This window comes from Tupaia chinensis, unplaced genomic scaffold (genome assembly GCF_000334495.1).
Source record: "Tupaia chinensis unplaced genomic scaffold, TupChi_1.0 Scaffold000160_1, whole genome shotgun sequence".
Classification (NCBI taxonomy): domain Eukaryota; kingdom Metazoa; phylum Chordata; class Mammalia; order Scandentia; family Tupaiidae; genus Tupaia; species Tupaia belangeri.
In genome coordinates, this window is record NW_006159631.1 from 920,278 (window position 1) to 940,658 (window position 20,381).

The window sequence follows — 20,381 nt, forward strand, 5'->3', positions numbered from 1 at the left end:
CTAATATACGAGAAGTACTAGATACCATCAAACATTCAAACATCCAGATAATAGGCATCCCAGAAGGCGAAGAGACTCATAAGGGCATTGATAATCTATTCCATGAGATCCTGCAAGAAAAATTTCCAAACCTAGAAAGGCACTCAAAGATTCAGTCCCAAGAAATACAGAGGACCCCAAATAGAATCTCAAGAAGATCTTCTCCAAGACACATTATAGCCAGATTGACCAAAACCACAGACAAAAACAAGATACTAAGATTGGTAAGAGAAAAATGGCAAGTTACCTACAAGGGGTATCCCATCAGACTAACAGCAGATCTCTCATCGGAAACAATGTGAGCGAGGAAAGAATGGGAAAATATATTCAACGTGTTAAGGGAAAAGCAATTTCAACCGAGAATACTGCACCCAGCAAGATTATCGTTCATTTGGGAAGAAAAGACACAAACATTCCCAGATAAACAAAACCTGAAAGAATTTACCAGCACCAGACCAGATCTCCAAGAATTTCTTAAGGGAATGCTATGTCAGTAAAATTAAATATAGACACACAGAAATAAGAGTTCAAAAACTAAGAAAATGGACAACTTAATTGTAGGGACAATGTATGGAGATGAAAATTATATCCCAGAATTCAATCTGGAAGATCGAACCTCAACAGAAGAAAGGATAACTACATGAGACTGAACTGATGAAACAACATTCTGTGACTTGACTAAAATATTGTTGCTTTTCTTCTAAGCTTTGTTGTCCAGTTTTAAAGGATTTTTGTCCTGTCTTGAGCTGTCGATAAGTTCATGTACCTACTATTTGAACAGAATACTAACCTGTTTCTTGGCTTTAAGTTTCAAGGAAGTATCATTACCAGTTCAATTCTGCTTTTCTTGAAATTACCAGCTGAACTTGCTATTGAAAGTAGTTAGATTATTTATGATATTGTATGATCAACAAAATGTTGGGGAAAAAGGAATGGAAGACAACTGTATATAGCAGAGATAGTGTAATAAGAGGGTGAGAAAGGGCAGAGTGTCAAACATGGGGTAAAAAACATATATATACATATACTTATATATGAGAGTAGAAATGGAATATTATTGATGATAACATGCATGATTAAACTACTATGCAGTTTATTCTAGATGGGAAACCACATTTAATATGTTGTGGTGATGCTCAGGGAATGAATGTTAAGTAATTAAAAAAAAAGTTGCAGGAGAAAAAAGAAAACAGTAAAACTGTTCATATCAAAATAAAAAAAAATGCATATTTGATGACTGCAGTAAGCTATATAGCCCCAGCTAGGTACTACTTTATAGTATGTTCATTCCACTCACTGAGGTTTATGCCTAAAGTCAAACTTGGGTTCATGCATAGGTATATATAAGCTGTGCTAGCTATTGGATATATTTAGACTAATTAAGTTCATTAGCAAATCAATTAAATGGGGGAGGAAAGGCATAGAAAGCAACCCTGGATACCAGAGACAATGTGGGAGGATGGTGGGACATGGCAGAGGGTGAGGGATAGGGAATCAAGGATGAAAAAACAAAGTATACAAGACATAAGAATTGGAAAATTATTTTCTGATAACATGTATGTTGATGTGCTTGATTGAGCCAATATGCAGTGTATTTTGGATGGAAAATTCATTGGTATGCTGTAATGATGTATAGTGAAATAATGTAAAAAATAAATAAATTTAAAGAGAAAAAGAAAAAAAAAGAAGACAGAAGCAGGGAGAGACAGAGACGGAGACACAGAAACAGAGATAGAAGGCTGGGGTGATCTCACTACCACTAGCTTGTTTGCTGGAGGCTGAATTATCAGTAGAAAAATCATCATTTTTCATGTGCCCTGAAATACCTAGGTTGCAGGAGCCATGTGGAATCGTCTTCTGAAGGCCAGGCCTCTCCTGTCTGGATGGGTGGACCAGAGCAATAATTAACACAATAAATGGTGGAGTTGAGAGCAAGAAAAAAACATTGCCTTAATAAAAATGTAAAAAGGAAAAATTACAGGGAACCAGCAGTTAGCGTAATGGCTATATCGCTGGACTCCCACATAGTTGATTGCAGTTCGAGTCCGGACCCAGTGGCTTACAACTCACGCCAGGTGCGTGTGCGTGCTTGCCCAAGATCCCAAGAGGAGAATGAAGAAGAAGGGATTGCGGCATGACCATCCCCCCTGGGAGGCGATTTCTCGCTTTCTGTCTCTCTGTCTCTCTCTGTTGGTCTGGCGAGCACACACACCCTATAGTGAAAAACCAAAAAAAAAAAAGGAAAAATTACAAATAAAAAGGAAGACAGATGCAGGGAGAAGCAGAGACAGAGACACAGAAAAAGGGATAGAAACCTGGGGGTTGGGGTGGGCTCCCTACCACTAGCTTGTTTGCTGGAGGCTGAATTATCAGTAGAAAATCTTCATTTCTTGTGTGCCCTGAAATACCTAGTTCGCAGGAGCCATGCGCAATTGTCTTCTGAAGGCCAGGACTCTCATTCTTGGGTGGGAAGAACAGAGCAATAACTAACAAGATAAAAGTTGCAGCTGAGAGAAAGAGAAAAACTTTGCCTTTAAAAAAAAAGGTTAAAAAATAGGAAGACAGAATTAGGGAGAGACAGAGACACAGAAACAGAGATAGAAGGATGGGGGTGGGGTGAGCTCCCTACCGCTAGCTTGTTTGCTTGAGGCTGAATTATCAGTAGAAAATCTTCATTTCCCTTGTGACTTGAAATACCTCATTCACAGGAGCCATGCAGAATCGTCTACTGAAGGCCAGGCCTATCCTCCCTGGGTGGGAGGACCAGAGTGATAACTTAGAAGATAAAAGTTGGAGCAGAGAGCAAGAGAAAAACTTTGCCTTTAAAATATAAATGTAAAAAGAAGAAATTACACAGAAAAAGGAAGACAGAAGCAGGGAGAGACAGAGACACAGAAACAGAGATAGAAGGCTGGGGGGGGATCCCTACCACTAGCTTGTTTGCTGGAGGCTGAATTATCAGTAGAAAATCATCATTTCTCATGTGCCCTGAAATACCTAATTTGCAGGAGCCATGTGGAATCGTCTTCTGAAGGCCAGGCCTCTCCCGCCTGGGTGGGAGGTCCAGAGTGATAATTAATAAGATAAAAGATGGAGCTGAGAGCAAGAGAAAACCTGTGCCTTTAAAAAAAATGTAAAAAGAAATATTACAAAAAAATGAAGACAGAAGCAGGGAGAGACAGAGACACAGAAACTGAAATAGAAGACTGGGTGTTGGGGGGCCTCCCTACCCCTAGCTTGTTTGTTGGAGGCTGAATTATCAGTAGAAAATGTTCGTTTCTCGTGTGCCCTGAAATACCTTATTTTCAGGAGACATGTGGATTTGTCTTCTGAAAGCCAGGCCTCTCCTGCCTGGGTGGGAGGACCAGAGCCATAATTAACAAGACAAAAGGTGGAGCTGAGAGCAAGAGAAAAACTTTGCCTTTAAAAATATGTAAAAAGGAAAAATTACAACAAAAAGGATTACAGAAGCAGGGAGAGACAGAGACACAGAAACAGAGATAGAAGGCTGGGAGTGGGGGGGGCTCCCTACCTCTATCTTTTTTTTTTTCTTTTGAGAGGTTTTTGCTATAGGGTGCATGCACTCTCCAGACAGACAGAGAGAGACAGAAAGTGAGAAATCACCCCTCCAGGGGGGATGGCCACACCACAATCCCTTCTCCTCCATACTCCTCTAGGGATCTTGGGCACGTACACACACACACCCGTCATGAGTTTTAAGACGCCAGGTCCGGGAGGTGAACCACAGTCGACTACGTGGGAGTCAGCAACATAGCCATTACACTAACTGCTAGTCTGCCTACCTCTATCTTGTTTGCTGGAGGCTGAATTATCAGTAGGAAATCTTCATTTCTTGTGTGCCCTGAAATACCTAGTTTGCAGGATCCATGTGGAGCTTTCTTCTGAAGGCCTGGCCTCTTCTGCCTCGGTGGCTTGCTTTCTTATTTCACTCTCTCTTGCTGGTCAAAAGCCAAGAGAGATGTTAGGGCACAGATTCTAAGGGGACACTCATCCACCCATCCTGGGGTGAGCAAGTGCAGGGTTGGCTGAGAACCCAGTGGAGGCTTCTCAGTGCTGCACAGAGGCCTCTCCACTGTGGGGCCCATATCTCAGCTCTGTGCAGGGCTCGGGGTATACAAGGCCAATGCAGCTGCCATATTTACCTCATTTATAGCCTACTGACTGTGAGTGCCCAACAAGAAATAAAATGTGTGAATCAGGAAGTATTTATAATGTGTGGTAAGTGTTCCTGAGTTCTGGGACAAGGACTGGTAAAGACAAACTTGGGTTAGAGATGAATGACGTGCATCTGAGGAAGAGCCTTTACACCGAGCGGGAGGCTGAGCGAGACTTAGCTGAAGGTAGGAGAGGAGCTGCCCAGATATAGCAAAGAGGAGGTACAAGGCTGGAGAGTAAAGAAGAGGCTGAGAGAAATAAATAAATGGAAAGTCAGAAAAGAAGGGATTTAGAAAAATGAGATTGGAGAGGTGGGTGGTGTCTGGGTCAGATGGGAAGGACCTTATCTATGGTGTAATCAAATCATACTTGGAAGAAACATGGCTATTCTAGTTAATTCAACAATATACCTGCAGCTTTTACACTGATGCATTTTGTTTCTATTTAAATTTTTTAAATAATTTTTCTAAAGGTAGAATAAAATAATCCTATAGATCCCAATTTTTTTTGTCTCTATAAGAGTTAGAAGCCAAGTGAATAACTACAGTTCATATTAATCAAGGTATTTTAACTTAAAAGATGACAAGTATTTTTCCAATATTAATTTTACATAGCATAATTCCTTTTAAGATCTAAAATTAGCTTAAAATGTTATAAGATCATACTTATAATAACCAGATTTATTTTTAACAACTATGTGCCTGGTCTATCTAAATACCAAAGGATACCAGAAAAAGTCTGGTATTTATTTCCCTACTAACTTTTTATAGCATGTTAAATATGTATACCATATGGAGATTAGATATTTACCTTAAGTTGCTGATAACTCTTGTTGACAAAAAATAACCAACTCTAAAACAATAATAATTAATAATTAGTATGGTTTATTTCCAAGCAGAATATAAGTGACCCTGGCCTGGAAAGGAGGCAAAACATGCCTTTCTCTTGGAGTGATCAGGTACAGAGTTTCCTTTTATTTGATTTTTGAGAGCAAGAGACAGAGTTTGGAATTTAGCAAAAAGTTTTTCATTGGTCTGGTCCAAAAAGGCGGGACATGTGGAAGGAAGGGGATGCTTTTAGGTTATAGGTGGGTTTACACTTTTTGTGGTGGTAATTGGAAAAGGAAGATTGCTAAGATCAGAAGGGAGTGTACTTTAACAGTGATAAGGAGGCTTAATATACATCACAAAGATACTCCAATACTGTGACAAGGGCAGGATGTAGGATAAATCCTGTTACTAATGAGTCAAAATGATCTGTCAAAATCTGGGAACCAGCAGTTAGAGTAATGGCTATGTTGCTGGACTCCCACGTAGTCAACCGCGGTTCGCGTCCCGGACCCGGTGGCTTAAAACTCACGCAGGGCACGTGTGCGTGCGTGCCCAAGATCCCAAGAGGAGAATGGAGGAGAAGGGATTGCGGAGTGACCATCCCTCCTGGGGGGTGATTCTCACTTTCTGTCTCTATGTCTTTCTCTGTCTGTCTGGCAAGCGCACGCGCCCTCTCAAAAAAAAAAAATCTGTCAAAATCTGTGGGCATGACTCCCCCTAGGCCCTCTGGAGAAAACTTTGGATAAATAGGAAAAAGCAGTCAGAATTTTGTCCACAGTCCTCCCGTTGGCCAAAAATCATTCCTCTGAATGCATGTGTAGGTCACAAAATTGACAGGTCCCATGGTGCTAGGAAGGCTCATTCTTAGTAGTCAGATCCCACATTGCTAGGAAGATTCATTCCTAGAGTCCAGATTCACAGCAATTTAAGATAAACTTATGACTGTCATTTTAAGAGCTTTAAACTCATAAATTCATGAATTGAATATATTAGTACCGATAACATGTATGTAAAAATAACTCAGGAATACTACAGTTGACAATGATTCTTACATAAACTGACATACCCGATTAACTTTTACAAAAACGGTTTTTCAGGGGCACAACTCGGAAAACCCAAAAATGCAAGTTTAGGTCCAAAAACTGTATTTATTTACAATTTGATTTTTAAGAAATATGTCAAGAACTTGTCAGAAAACTCAAGACAAGTTTGGGCTACAACAGGATCATAAATCACTGAGTATATTTAACTAAGTTGATAATTATAAAAAGTTATATAATTTAAAAATTAACCCTTTGAAGCTCTATTTGTCAAGTAATCAAATTTCACTAAAGAAAAACATGCAGCATAAAAATATGTTTCTTTTTTAATGTTATTTAATGTTATTCATTTATTTATTTATTTCAGTTTGACCAGAGAGGGAGAAAGAAAGAGAGAGAAAGAGAAAGTGAGAAAGCAAGTCACCATGTCTGGGATTTGAACCGTGTTCAGACATGTGGGAGTCCAGTATCCTTAACCACCATGCTACCTGCCGGCCCCAAAAATCTGTTTCTTAAGCAAGTTATCAAGCTGTAAATAAATCTCCTGCAGTATGCTTGCAGTTTATTGAGAGCAGATCAATACTTCAAGAAAAAACTTGATTTTAAGTACAGGACCAAAATAACTTTAACCAACTTATTAGGAAAACTTATACGTGTTTCCCTTAACTTTAGTCAAATTGTCATATAAAACTTATACATTTTTTTAATAAAATTTATTTTTAGTCTCTATTTTTGTCCTTCAAACTCAAATCTTTTTCTAATATATCTTGACCTAGTATTTGTCCCTTTTTTTCTAATGAAATATGTGTTTGCTTTAGTCATCTGGCTTTCGCACAAATACTTTACCATATGGCAATTTTTTTTTTAGAGTTTTTTTTCGCTATAGGGCGCATGCGCTCGCCAGACAGACAGAGAAAGACATAGAGACAGAAAGCGAGAAATCACCCCCCAGGGGGGATGGTCATGCCGCAATCCCTTCTCCTCCATTCTCCTTTCGGGATCTTGGGCATGCACGCACACGCACCTGGTGCGAGTTTTAAGCCACTGGGTCCGGGACGCAAACCGCAGTCGACTACGTGGGAATCCAGTGATATAGCCATTACACTAAGTGCTGGTTCCCACCATATGGCAATTTTTTACAAATAAAAACAAAAGCAAACTTTTTTCTCCCTGTTTTCTACCTTGTGTTTGATTGACCTCTGAATAGACTTTTGTGAACCTCCTTCCAGAAAATAAATAAATAAATGAATAAATAAATAAATAAGAGATGGTTTTAACAAACTCTGGTCAAACTCTTTCATTTACTGTCAAGCAAGACCACAGAACTGTTTCATCCTATTCTCACAGATGACATGTAATCTAATCAAGGTATCAGCCATTTGTGTGACCCTATCCCTTTATCCATTCTATACTAAGACATCAGACTTTAAGGTAAGATGGGCTAAAACAGTTTTTGGCTTTAAATCTGCTCCTAGGGGTTTTACACAATATACTTTATATAACCTTAATAACCTTTTATTCAGACCATCCCCCCAAAAATAGTATGTTAAAAAGAATATATTTAAGCCTTACTTGTGGATTTTTACTAAAATAGCATTTTAATGTTTTATAGATTTGTATGTAGAATTACATATATTAACCTTAATTTTTACCCTTTTGTAACATTAATGTTTTAAAAGAATTATTTATTTTATTTTAAGATTTGACCAGAGAAAGAAAACAAGAAAGGAAGCTGCCAAATCTGGAATTCAAACCACAATCAGCCATGTGGGAGTCCAGCATCTTAACCATCATACCATCATACCACCTGCCAGCCCTATTAACCTTGATTTTTTTTTATAAGTAAGCAATTTGACTTGTCATATAGCAACTATTTTTTTAACTTTCCAAAAATTTTTAAACATTTTTTATAGAAAAAAATAAACCTATAGTCTCCCCCAAATTTTATTTTGTCTCTAAAAGAGTTAGAAGCCAAGTGAAAAATTATGCAGTTTATATAAGCCAAAGTATTTTAACTTAAGTGATGATGAGTATTTTACTAATAGTAATTTGGCATAGCATAATTTTTTTAAGATCTAAAATTACCTGAAATTTTATAACATACTTACAATCACCAGATTTATCTTTAAAAACTATATGCCTGGGCTATCTACATACCAAAAGATACTAGAAAGTCAGTTATATATTTCCCTATTCACTTTTTATAACATGTTAAATTTGTATACCCAATGGATATTAGATATTTACCTTAAGTTGCTGATAACTCTGAAATCTATTTTTATTAATGATACCAAAACAATTTTGTAATTTGATTGGTAAATCCCAGGCTGACAAATATAAAGATATTTTTAATTTTTATTTTTAAACTTGTAGTAGGCTTATTTACTTAAGTCACATGAACTTGAAAGTGTATGGATTAAATGCTATGAGCACTGTTTATTACATGTCAAATTTAATAGAATTTCTTAAGGAATTTGCCACATAAACATAACATACAACGTACATAAACACGTGTTCAACAGAATATAAAAGTATCTCTGTGTTAAACTCACCCTTCCTACCTGGCTCTTGGCAAAAGGAAGGTTGTTATCCTCCTCCTGATATCCCAGATATACACACAGAAAATTCACCACTGGAATGGGATATGAAGTCAACATCTGGGAAGTGCATACACACATGGATGCTAATTCCTTCAAAGACTACCCTGGACATGTGTGATGAGATTAAATTCCTCACATGAGAGATCTGTAAGTGAAAGAAAAGAAAAATGCAAGAAACCAAAACAAAGAAGCCAGATACTAATGACATAACTCCCCCTGCTAAAAAAAATTTTATTAACCTCCGGGTTAAATGTCAGTACCTAACCTCATGCCCAAGGCAGTTGGCCTTCACTGGTATCTGCCTAGCCATATGTCTCTCAGGTTTGGGGGGGGGGTAATTTTCTCCCTATTAACTATTATTTTTTTAATACCCTGTAGCTTAATTTTCCCTATCCATAGTAGCACACCTTTTAGAGGACTCACTCTCTACAAGCTCCTTTGCGCAGCAGTTAAGTTTGTCAAGGAGCTGGCATTTCTAAATATGATAGCCAGCCCTTCTGCAAGCTGCTCCTCTTCTCACATAAAGTTAACCTCTCAGAAGCTGAACTAGCCCAGATAAAAAGCCCAAACAAAACCCCAGAAACATGAGAAAAAAAGGAAAAAATAAAAACCAACAACAACCTTGTCTCAGTTTTTTATTGGCAACCCATTTTCCAGGACTCATTCCCTGCCTGGGAGCTCTGATATTTTTTTCCCTCCCATACCTCTCTACTTCAGTATTTTGTCTGTGTCCATGTCTGTATTTCCTCATGAGCATGAGACAAAAGAATCAGATTCACTGCTGTTCTGTCATAGGATGGGAGAGTGTTGAGCTGTGTTGTGAAGTCCCTGGTTCTTTGGGTCCAGGTCACTAAAATTAGAGATCTGTCCCTAGGCACAAAATAAAGCCACAGCCACAATAAAAGTAGGTAGGAAAGATAATTTAATAGAAAAGAAAGATTTTAGAAAAGAAGTACATCCAAGTGATATTTGGGTGGGCAGACTGCTAGGTAGCAACTGTTGCATTTGGAACTGGTTTGAGTGTTATTTTTATTACCAGAAGTGATCATGAATATTTAATGGTGGGAGGTCTGTCACACTATGTCCTTTGAATTTTGGTCTTCTGCTCTTTTGGGCATCTCTCTCACAGGTGAAAAATTTGATTACCTAATTGTACATGCCCGGTGTGACCCATGATTCTTAATTAGGATAGACTGCACAATTTGTTTATTGCTCCAGTGGGAATTGAGATGTTGACCAAAATGTCTGGTTGGGTCTTTCTGTATTTACGAGGGATGATAAGAGGGAAATTTACAATCTTTCCTATGTGTCTTCCTCAGGTACCAATGGTATCTGCCTCACCTTCCCGGTGCCAGGAGCTGGGTGGGAAGAAGGCATCTCATATAGGGTCTGGTTGTAACTTCTGATAGATTGTGATTGATGTGACATGTGTCCTTCTGCTATTCTCTTAGGGCTGCCCACTTATTATTAGCTAATTGCCTACCAAAGTTCTTGTTCCAGGTGTAGGGCTCATATACCCCAACTTGCTGCATCATGATTTTCCTGAATCATTATCTTAAAAGTATGAATCCAACTTGAAAATAAGAATTAAGAGTAGGATAAAAAAATATTTTTAAGGGGGTTGGAATCCAAGGTTCATTTACATTGTAATGACCCACAATAAAAGGAAAAACTTAGACTTTGGTTATGATAAATAAGACAAAGGCTGAGAGAAGACTATACCATCACCAAGTATAAACACAAGTCTTAAAGGAATAACAAAAATGTAAGATGTTTTACAAGATAGAAATTACTATCTGTGAGCAAAAGAGAAGAAGGTGGTAGTAAAAAGACCCCAGGCCTACTGCTGCCAGAAAACTGATGATAGTTTTCTACTAAAATAGAAAATGTTCTCTATGACCTTCAAATCAAGGAGACTTCCCAAATTAACACACCTTCTTAAACTGATAAGTACATAATCAATTCAGTAAAGACTTCTGCACTTAAACAAAATACAAAAATTAAATAAAACCAAACTCTAGCAGACTGGTCCCTTTTGTTACCGAACTCAAATCAGGTTTGCTCGCCCAAGTGCTATAAAACCAAGCCATAGGCACATGGTATGATGAAGGCAAGTACAGCTCTATTGCAAAGCGCAAAGCAAGGAGAGCAGACAGCTCATGCTGAAAAGACCCGTTCTCCCCTAGATGTTCCCCACATGCATTTTTAAGGACAAATTTAAAGGCAGAGGTCCTATGCACATGATCAGTCCAGTGATTGGTTCAAGAGGATGTGATCATCTCGTTGGCATTCTTGATTGGTGAGGCCTTAGATAATCAAATTTCTCTTCAGATGTCGGGAGTCATTTCAGCCTGGAGTCTTTGAGCTCACAATCAGCAGTTTCCAGCCTTTAAAACATCTTACATATTGAAATGAAAACCTTTTTTCCTTTAAATGAGAGTTTTAGATGTTAAATGACCCTCATTCATGGTCCATGTTGGTTATTATCATAACCAAAAGTCTGAAGACTTACTCCTTACTCTGGGACATTACAATGTAAATGGACTTTATATTTCAGGAACCCTAAAAAATACATTAGGGGGTCCTTACTCAGTTTCACTTTCAGTATAAGGTATCCTGCTCTTTGACCCTACATGTTGCAACAAGGCTAGGCTTTCCTTCCTCATATCATGTGCTTAAGTTTTTCCCCATAGTATCTTGGAGAGGGAACCAAATTTGAATTTGTTATGTCAACTAATCTGTCGATGTGTACCTTTCCCAAGTTTATTTCTGATAAGAGAAGGAATAGGAAAATACAGAAATTGTCCGGACAAAGGGAGTTTTTGGCTCCTTCTTAATTTCAGAAACAGTTTTTTAAATTTTTCTCAAGACATTCTCAATTTTATTTTTTGTTAACTTTTTATAAGAAGTTAAATTTTGGGAACCAGCAGTTAGCGTAATGGCTATGTCGCTGGACTCCCACGTAGTCGACCACGGTTCACGTCCCAGACCCGGTGGCTTAAAACTCACGCCGGGCGCGTGTGCGTGCGTGCCCAAGATCCCGAGAGGAGAATGGAGGAGAAGGGATTGTGGCGTGACCATCCCCTCTGGGGGATGATTTTTCACTTTCTGTCTCTATGTCTCTCTCTGTCTGTCTGACAAGCGCACATGCCCTATAGCAAAAACCTCTCCAAAAAAAATAAAGAGAAAAAAGAAAGAGGAAAAAAAAGAAGTTAAATTTTACCACTTTCTGAAAAAATGAGTTTTAATACCAACTAAAGTAACATCCTCATTTTTTATAAGATAAATTTTCTCATTTAATATGCAAAAAGACTGATTTAGAAATATTGAAGCTTCTGCCTGAGAATATGAGAATATTCTGGGACCAGCAGTTAGCATAATGACTGCGTTGCTGGACTCCCACGTAGTCAACCGCGGTTCAAGTCCCAGACCTGGTGGCTTAAACTCACTCCAGGTGCATGTGTGTGCGTGCCCAAGATCCCGAGAGGGGAATGGAGGAGAAGGGATTGTGGCGTGGCCATCCCCCCTGGAGGATGATTTCTCGCTTTTTGTCTCTCTGTCTCTGTCTGTCTGGCAAGTGCACATGCCCTATAGCATAAACCTCTCAAAAAAAAAAAAAAGGAATATGAGAATATTCTAACCAAGATTACCTTTTGTAATTCTTCCCATTTATCTAAATACTTGCCGGTCAAGGTACCATAGGTATCATACCCCTTGGTGCCCTGAAGGGGTCATCCTTTTAGTTGTTTTTAAACTGTAGATGTCTTATTTTCTGTATTTATCCTTTTTTTTTAAATCAAATTTTAAAAGGAGAAAGTGCCCTGTGGAAATGTAAAGATTTTAATGTGGGGGACCTGAATGCTACTTTTTTGAGCTTGTCAAGATCACTTGTCTTACATGTCTCAGTTCCCTTCAAGAATTCAGTGTCCTTGAAAGGGGCCCAAAATGTTTGAGTGATCAGCTCTTAATTTGTGTATATTGGATGGGTCTGTTATTAATTATTGTGCTTGGAATTCCCTATTGGGCTGCTACTAGTCCTAAGAGTAGGAAATATCTCCCCTTCAGACACTCCCTGTATGTCTCCCAGTCACCTGGGGAACCTACCTTAGGGAGGAGCAAGTGCCCTTTATCTGCACATCTGAGAGGCTCAGTCTCTCATTTGCTTATAAATAAGACAGTTCAGTTTTTCCAGTGCAAACACATAGCAGCCGATTGAAGCAATTTTAAGAAGACAAAGGAGGAAGGCCCTTTAGAATGCTCCTTCTTTTTCCTTGTTTTCTTTTTTCCTTTTTTTAAAAAAAATAATTAATGCACTTTAATATGTTTGGTTTTCCTAACTACCCACTCAAAGGGGAAGAAAACACTACACCTTGCTAGGAGAAAGCAAACCACGACCCCTCACTCAGGAGGATGCAAACTGCCACTGCTTGCTCAGAGGGGAGCGAACTGCCACATCTCACTCGGAGGCAAGCAAACCGCTGCCCCTCTTCAGAGGAAAGCAAAACTGTGTAACCCAATACAGACAAACAAAAGACAGAGGAACAAGTAGAACCAGCTTGGAGATAAGCCAGACTGTCTACCAAATTTTGAGAGTTCTAGAGTCAGAGGACTTAGGGCAAAAAGGGCCCACTGCTGATACCAGGCAACAGGTTCAAAGTGATCTTTCAGAAGATCTTCAGTTTGTCTCTGGTCCCTTTGTGGTTGCCACCTTGTCAATGGAAAATAACTAACTCTAAAAAAAATTAATAATTAATGCAGTTTATTTTCAAGCAGAATATAAGTGACCTTGGCCTGGAGAGGAAGTTAAACATGCCTTTCTCTCAGAGTGATCAGGTTCCTTTTATTTGATTTTGAGAGCAAGATACCAAGTTTTGTATTTAGTGAAGTTTTCCATTGATCTGGCCCAAAAAGGTGGGATATGAGGAAGAAAGGGGGGAGGCGGCTTTTAGGTTATAGGTGGGTTTACAGTTTTATGGTGGTGATTGGAAAAGGAAGGTTACTAAGATCAGAAAGGAATGTACTTTTACAGTGATAAGGAGACTTAATATACATCACAAAGATACTCCAATACTATCGCAAGGGCAGGATGTAGGAAGAATTCTGTTACTAATGAGCCAAATGATATGTCAAAATTTGTGGACATGATTCCCCAGGGTCTTCTGGAGAGGACTTTGGAAAAATAGAAAAAAGCAGTCAGAATTCTGTTTATACTCTGAAATCTCTTTTTACTAAATAAACAATTCCAAATAATTTTGTTGTTTGATTGGTAAAACCAAGTATGAAGATATCTTCAGTTTTATCCTTAAATTTGTAGTTGGCTTATTTACTTAAATCACATAAACTTGAAAGCATTTGGATTAAATGCTATGAGTGCTCCTTATTTTTTTTCTTTTTTAAATTAAATTGTATTTATTATTATAATTTTTAAAATACATTTAATCACATATATCTTTACACTGTATTACATTTCTTTTCCAGTTCAATTACCATGCATGTGTACCATACAAAAGAATATATAAGAGAGTTACAGAAGTATCCCTGTGTTAAAACAAACTCATCCTTTCTACCCAGATCTTGATACCAGGAAGGTTGTTATGTTCCTTGTGAATCCCAGATACACAAATTTACCACTGGGATGGGACATGTAGTCAACATACAGGCAGTGCATCCAAATATGGATGTTAATTTCTTCAAAGAGCATCCTGGGCATGTGTGATGAGATAATTAAATTCCTCACATGAAAGATGTGCAAATGCAGGGGAAAAAGGGAAAGAAAAAAGTGTAAGAAATCAAAACAAAGAATTGTGATACTATGACAGGTCTTCCCCTGCTAAAATATTGTTTACCAACATCTAGAAATAAAATGTCAAGGGAACCAGCAGTTAGCGTAATGGCTATGTCGCTGGATTCCCACGTAGTCGACCGTGGTTCACATTCCAGACCCAGTAGCTTAAAACTCACGCCAGGCACGTGTGCGTGTGTGCCCAAGATCCCGAGAGGAGAATGGAGGAGAAGGGATTGTGGAGTAACCATCCCCCCTGGGGGGTGATTTCTCACTTTCTGTCTCTATGTCTCTCTCTGTCTGTTTGGTGAGCACACGCGTCCTATAGTGTAAAAACTTCTAAAAAAAAAAAAAAAAGTCAACATCTAACCTCATGTCTAAGGCAGCTGGCCTTCTCCGGCAGGTGCCCACTCAAATGCCTTTTAGGTTTGGGGGTAAATTTTCTCCTTATTATAAATCTCTAATTTTCTATTTAAAACTTTTCCTACTTTACATGTTTATGGTTTTTCATTCTGCCTCTCAAGACAGGTCTCAAAGATTTGAACCTAGAACCTAAAATTTTATACCCTGAAGCTTAACTTCCTCTTCCTATAGCAGCATGCCTTGTTGACAACTCAATCCCTATAAGCTCCTTTGGGCAGCACTAAGTTTCTAAATGAGCTGGCATTTTTCCTCAATATGATAGTCAGTTCTTCTGCAAGTCTCTCCTCTTCTCACATAAAGTCAGCTTCTCAGAGACTGAACAAGCTTAAATAAAAATAAATCCAAACAAAACCCCTCTGACGCAGATAAAAAAAAATAAAAATAAACAAACCTCAGCTCAGTTTTTCATTGGTAACCCATTTTCCAGGACTCATTCCCTGCCTGGGAGCTCTGATCTTTCTTCCCTGCCTTAATTCTCCTTCTGTGTCCATGTCTCTATTTCCTCATGAGCATGAGACAAAATAATCAAATTCATTGCTGTTCCTGTACTGGGTGTTGAGCACATGCACCTCACTTTCCTGCATCACAATTTTCTTTCATCATTAACTGAAAACTTTGAATGAGCAAAAAGGGGGAAAAAAGAAGAAAAAATAATTAAAGTAGGCAGAGCAAAAAGAAAGGAGAAGCTTCTGAAATTACTAAAAAGACACAAGTTGGTCAAAAATGAAATCAAGCAGAGATCCCCTCAAAAGGGATGGACCCTCAGTTTTCCTTTAAAAAAAGAAGAAAGATCTTTCCTACTTAAAAATTAATAAGGGCTAAAACTGAGATAAAAAATAATAATAATAAAAACTTTACATTTTCGTGACCCACAGTTAAAGGAGAAACTTAGGCTTTGGTTATGTTAAATAAGGAGACAAAGGCTGAGAGCAGACTATATCACCAAGTATTAAACACAAGTCTTAAAGGAATAACAAAAAAATTAAAAATTTAAGATGTTTTAAAAGATAGAAATTGCTGACTGCGAGCAAAAAAATAAATAAATAAATAAAAAAAGAAAAACAAAAAGACTCCAGGCCAACTGCTGCCAGAAAACTGATGATTGTTTCCTTGGAAAATAGAAAATATTTGTTATATAAGACCTTGCAAATTAAGGAGACTCACCAGATGAACAACCCTCCTAAACTAAACACTGAATTGATTATGTACTTGAGAATTCTGAGCTTAAACATAATACAAAAGTTAAAACAAACTCTAGCATACTAGTCCCTTTCAACATGAGCTGTCCTGCTTTTTGCTCCTGCACACTGCAACAAGGCTAGACTTTCCTTCTTCATATCATGTGCTTAAGGTTTGGCCTACAATATCCTGAAGAAAGAAGCAGATTTGAGTTTTTTGACAACTGTTATGACAACCAATCTGCTAAAGTGTATCTTTCCCAAGTTTATCTCTGGTAAAAGAGGGGAGATAGGAAAAGACAGACGTCATGGTAATAGAGGGGATAGGAAAACAAAGAAACTGTCCAGATAAGAGGAGGTTTTGGTGCCTTCTTAATTTCAGAAGCAGCTTTTTTTTTTTTCTTTTTAGAAGAGGTTTTTGCTATAGGGTGGGTGTACTTGCCAGAGATACAGAGAGAGACAGAGAGACAGAAAGTGAGAAATCACCCCCCAGGGGGAGATGGCCACGCTGCAATCTCTTCTCCTCCATTCTCCTCTCGGGACCTTGGGCACGCATGCACACGCACCCTGCGTGAGTTTTAAGCCACCGGGTCCAGGACGCGAACCTTGGTTGTTTACGTGGGATTCCAGCAACATAGCCACTGAGCTAACTGCTGGTCCCTCAAATTTATTTTTGTGAACATTTTGTAAAAAGTTAAATTTTACCATTTTTAAAATTAATTTTTAATACCAATTAAAGTGACAATTTCATTGTTTTTGACATGAGATCCAGATTTTTTTACTTAGTGTGCTAAAAGACTGATTTAGGAATATTGAAGCTCCTGCCTGAAAATTCTAACCAAGATCATCTTTTGTAAGTTCTTCCCATTTATCTAAGTTCCTGCAGGTCAAGGCACCAAAGATGTCATACATAAAGCTAGCTGTGGGACCTCACCTGAGAGCTTTCTCGCAGAATAAATTTTTACCGGCTTTGCTAAATCCTAAACCTGACTGGTTCTTCCATCTTTGCCACCTCTTACTCCACCACCGATCATAAATCTGACCTAACGTCTGGTGCCAAAACCCAGGGGGCGGCTGGATGCCTCTTGGTTAGAGCCCCTCCATCATAAGTCTGACCTAACAGTCTTTTTGCTCCTTTTAAACTGTAGATGTCTTATTCCCATGTTTTATAAAATGAGAAACCAGCCTGTGGAAATATAAAGATTTTAATGTGGTGGACAAGATTGCTGCTTTTCTGAGTGTCTCTCCATTTAATGTCTCTCTCATGTCAAAATTACTCATCTTATTGAAGTAGGTGCAACTTCATCTTGGAGGAGCACCTCCAAGAAAAGTGGGGAATGAAGCAGATGTGACTTCATCTTAGAGGAATATCTCCATTATAAAATATTAGATTCCTATAACCAGAAACTTGCCTTCTCCTTTTTGTTTAAGAATGATTAACATTCCTATTGTCCTTAAACCCCCACTCCTCCTAGTTGTCTTAAGATACAATCTCCAGTCAACAGACATTTTCCAGAACCTTGGAGACATGTAGACCAGTGAGATGCCATTGTGTTTAGATAGGGATGGAATATACCATTAGGAATGATTAACCTGCTTACCTGCTTGCTCTGCTTCTGTAATGTGCCTTTGCTTGCCTTTACATTGTAAAACCCTACCCACTACACTTTCAAGCCCACCGTTCTTTGTTCTTGTGATTACCACGTCAATCCAGAAAAAAAGTGTGATTTTTGCCTTTATAAGCATCCCTCACCTTGTACTCAGGGGTGCAGGGCTTTGAGAGATGTGAGTCCCCTCGTATGTTGCCGGCATAATCAATAAACTCCAATAAATTTGGCTATGTTTGGATGTCCTCTTATTTCACTCTGATTAGACTATAACTTTTGGAGGCCACAGGGAGATGAATACCTTAGATGAGGCTTTCCAGGCTGGCAGCCTCACTTGGGCCAGCTGCCAGCTACCCAGAGAGTACTCTAGGGGAGTTGCACCATCTGGGATTTTCCAGGTCCCCAGAGCCACCTTTTGGGATTGTTGACAGCCAGACAAGAGATGCTGACTACTCCTCCAAAACTTGTGGAGTTCTAATGTAAGGCCTCTGGAGGCATTTCTTTGGGTTTTCCTGTCCTGCTTCTTGGAAGACAAACTGGTGAATATGAGGTTGGCGAGGGAAGTTCCCCTGAAGTCTGATCTACTGGGTTGAAGATGCGAGTCCCTCCTCAGGTGGCTGGATTCAAACTGGATGCAGTTGTAGAACCCTTAACCAGACATGCTGGAATCCATGGGCTAGATGGTTAGGGTTTCGAGTTCCTCTAGCCCTTAGATGGTTTGTGGGGAATTAGGGTTTGAGTCTCTGACAGGATTTGTTTCTTCTGTTTTAATTATTTCCTCTGAACCCTCTTGGAAAACATTGTTTTGTTATATCCCCCTTCTTCCTCAATTGAGGATATTGAGTGATGGATTATTGACCTCACATATCAATGGATCCTTCAAGAACTGGTAATCCCTACAGTCATAGCATTATCGCTTGGAATTGCCTTATGACCATAGGAGGTATGGGTGGAGGCAAGAGGGTCCCGGAGTGCCCCAGGGTACATCCTGACCAAAGAGCATATTTGTCTTTTTAGAAATCATGGAAGGCCAGAACAGCTCCTTTAAAAGTCCCTTAGCATGCATGCTTAAGCATTTCAATGAGGCATTTGTGGAAAGTTATGATTATGGCATCAAACGCTACATCCAAAAAACTGAGAGGGCCTTTTGAAAACATCACACTTAAAAGGGATAGAAATATCAGAAATATTGTGTTGTAAAACTCTAAAGATATAGGAAACCAAAAGTTAAAATACACCTTACTCGAGTATATAATTAAAAATTTCAAGAAAGGGTGTTACTCTAAAAATTATTAATGTCAAAATAACCCCAGAGAAATCAGCTCTTGTAATCCTGATGTGTGTATGAATCCATACATGTAATATGTCATGTTATGTACTACACATTATATGTCTGTGTGAAAAAATGCCTTTACAAATTTTATTCAAGAGCACTCTTACAAATTGGTTTGAATACTTTTCAGGTTCATATAACTTTAGTGAATGAGCTGGCTTCAAATGTAATGAAAGAAATGGATTAATAAGTGGAAGTCCTCACAATTTCCACCACATATTTTGTCTAGGTTTTCATTAATCAAGCAACAACATATTTATCTTAATATGACTGGTTTAATGAAACAGCTAGTATTTATGTGTTGCGTGCTGCATTTTACATAGCAGATATCTAACAGGGAAACAAATTCATGACTAGCTTTTTCTGGCTTTAATTTTAGTGCCAACAGAGGATCTTTGACCTCAAAGAAACTCTTGGATGTTTACAGAGGGCCTCTGAAACATCCAAAAGGGAGATGTTATACCTATCAGGATTATTCTTTATATGTAGAATAAAATGGAAAGCATTGTCAAATTAAGTAATTCTAATTTTCTTGGTATTATATTTGAGTTATATGTACAAATATGTTATGTACTTGTATGTATATACATGCATTGTGTTCCAAAATAATTTGAGATTCCCAGGAATTAATGGTAGGCTATTATATTAAGCTGGTGTATATATATAGCCAAATTTCTTTGTAGTTATGAATTTTTGTCAGAGCATTAACTGTGGCTATAATCCTAATGTTATGTCCTTAAAGAAATGTACGACAAGGGTGGAAAGAGAATGTACTCTTACAAGTACAGGTTTTGAAAGAAATCTAATCATTTAACTGGGTAAAATCCTCATTTTCTATGTAAACGGATTGGTTTTATAAACCATTAAGCCAAAATTAACCAAAAAAAAAAAAAAATTAACCAAAGAAAATTAAGAAAAGGTTTGACAAAATTGCATGCTAATTAGCCAATGCAATGCACTTAAGTTAAAAAGGTAAAACTGGTACAAAGGAATATAAATCCAATATTAAACATAGACTCACAGAAACATTGTTACCTGGTTCCCTCTGAGTCCTCCTTATAATCCTTGTTGTTAACATGCTTTAGTTATTCCTATTATTGGTCTTTAAATTTTATAAAAAATTTTGACATGGTCTCTTAGTAATGTTGTTGAGTTTTATACTGAAAAAGTTGTTTGTAAATGTTCATAAGCTGCTGATGTATGCTAAAAGTTAGGGTTGCTGAAAATTAAAATATTTTATCAATATAGATGTATAAAATTCTATCTTTACAAGCTTAAAAGTGACTCTAAAAACATCAAATTTCCCAAGGTGGAAGAAAAAAAGATAAACATGGTCAGTTATTAAAACTTGTGCCCATATATATATATATATA

The 20,381-nt window shown here is 38.0% G+C and overlaps 1 pseudogene; it reads right to left on the reverse strand.

Annotated features, from left to right (window-relative positions):
- The window catches only part of LOC114004463 (TATA box-binding protein-associated factor RNA polymerase I subunit D-like), a 36,064-nt pseudogene extending 33,310 nt beyond the window's left edge, over positions 1-2,754 (reverse strand).
- Between the last annotated feature and the right edge of the window lie 17,627 nt (positions 2,755-20,381).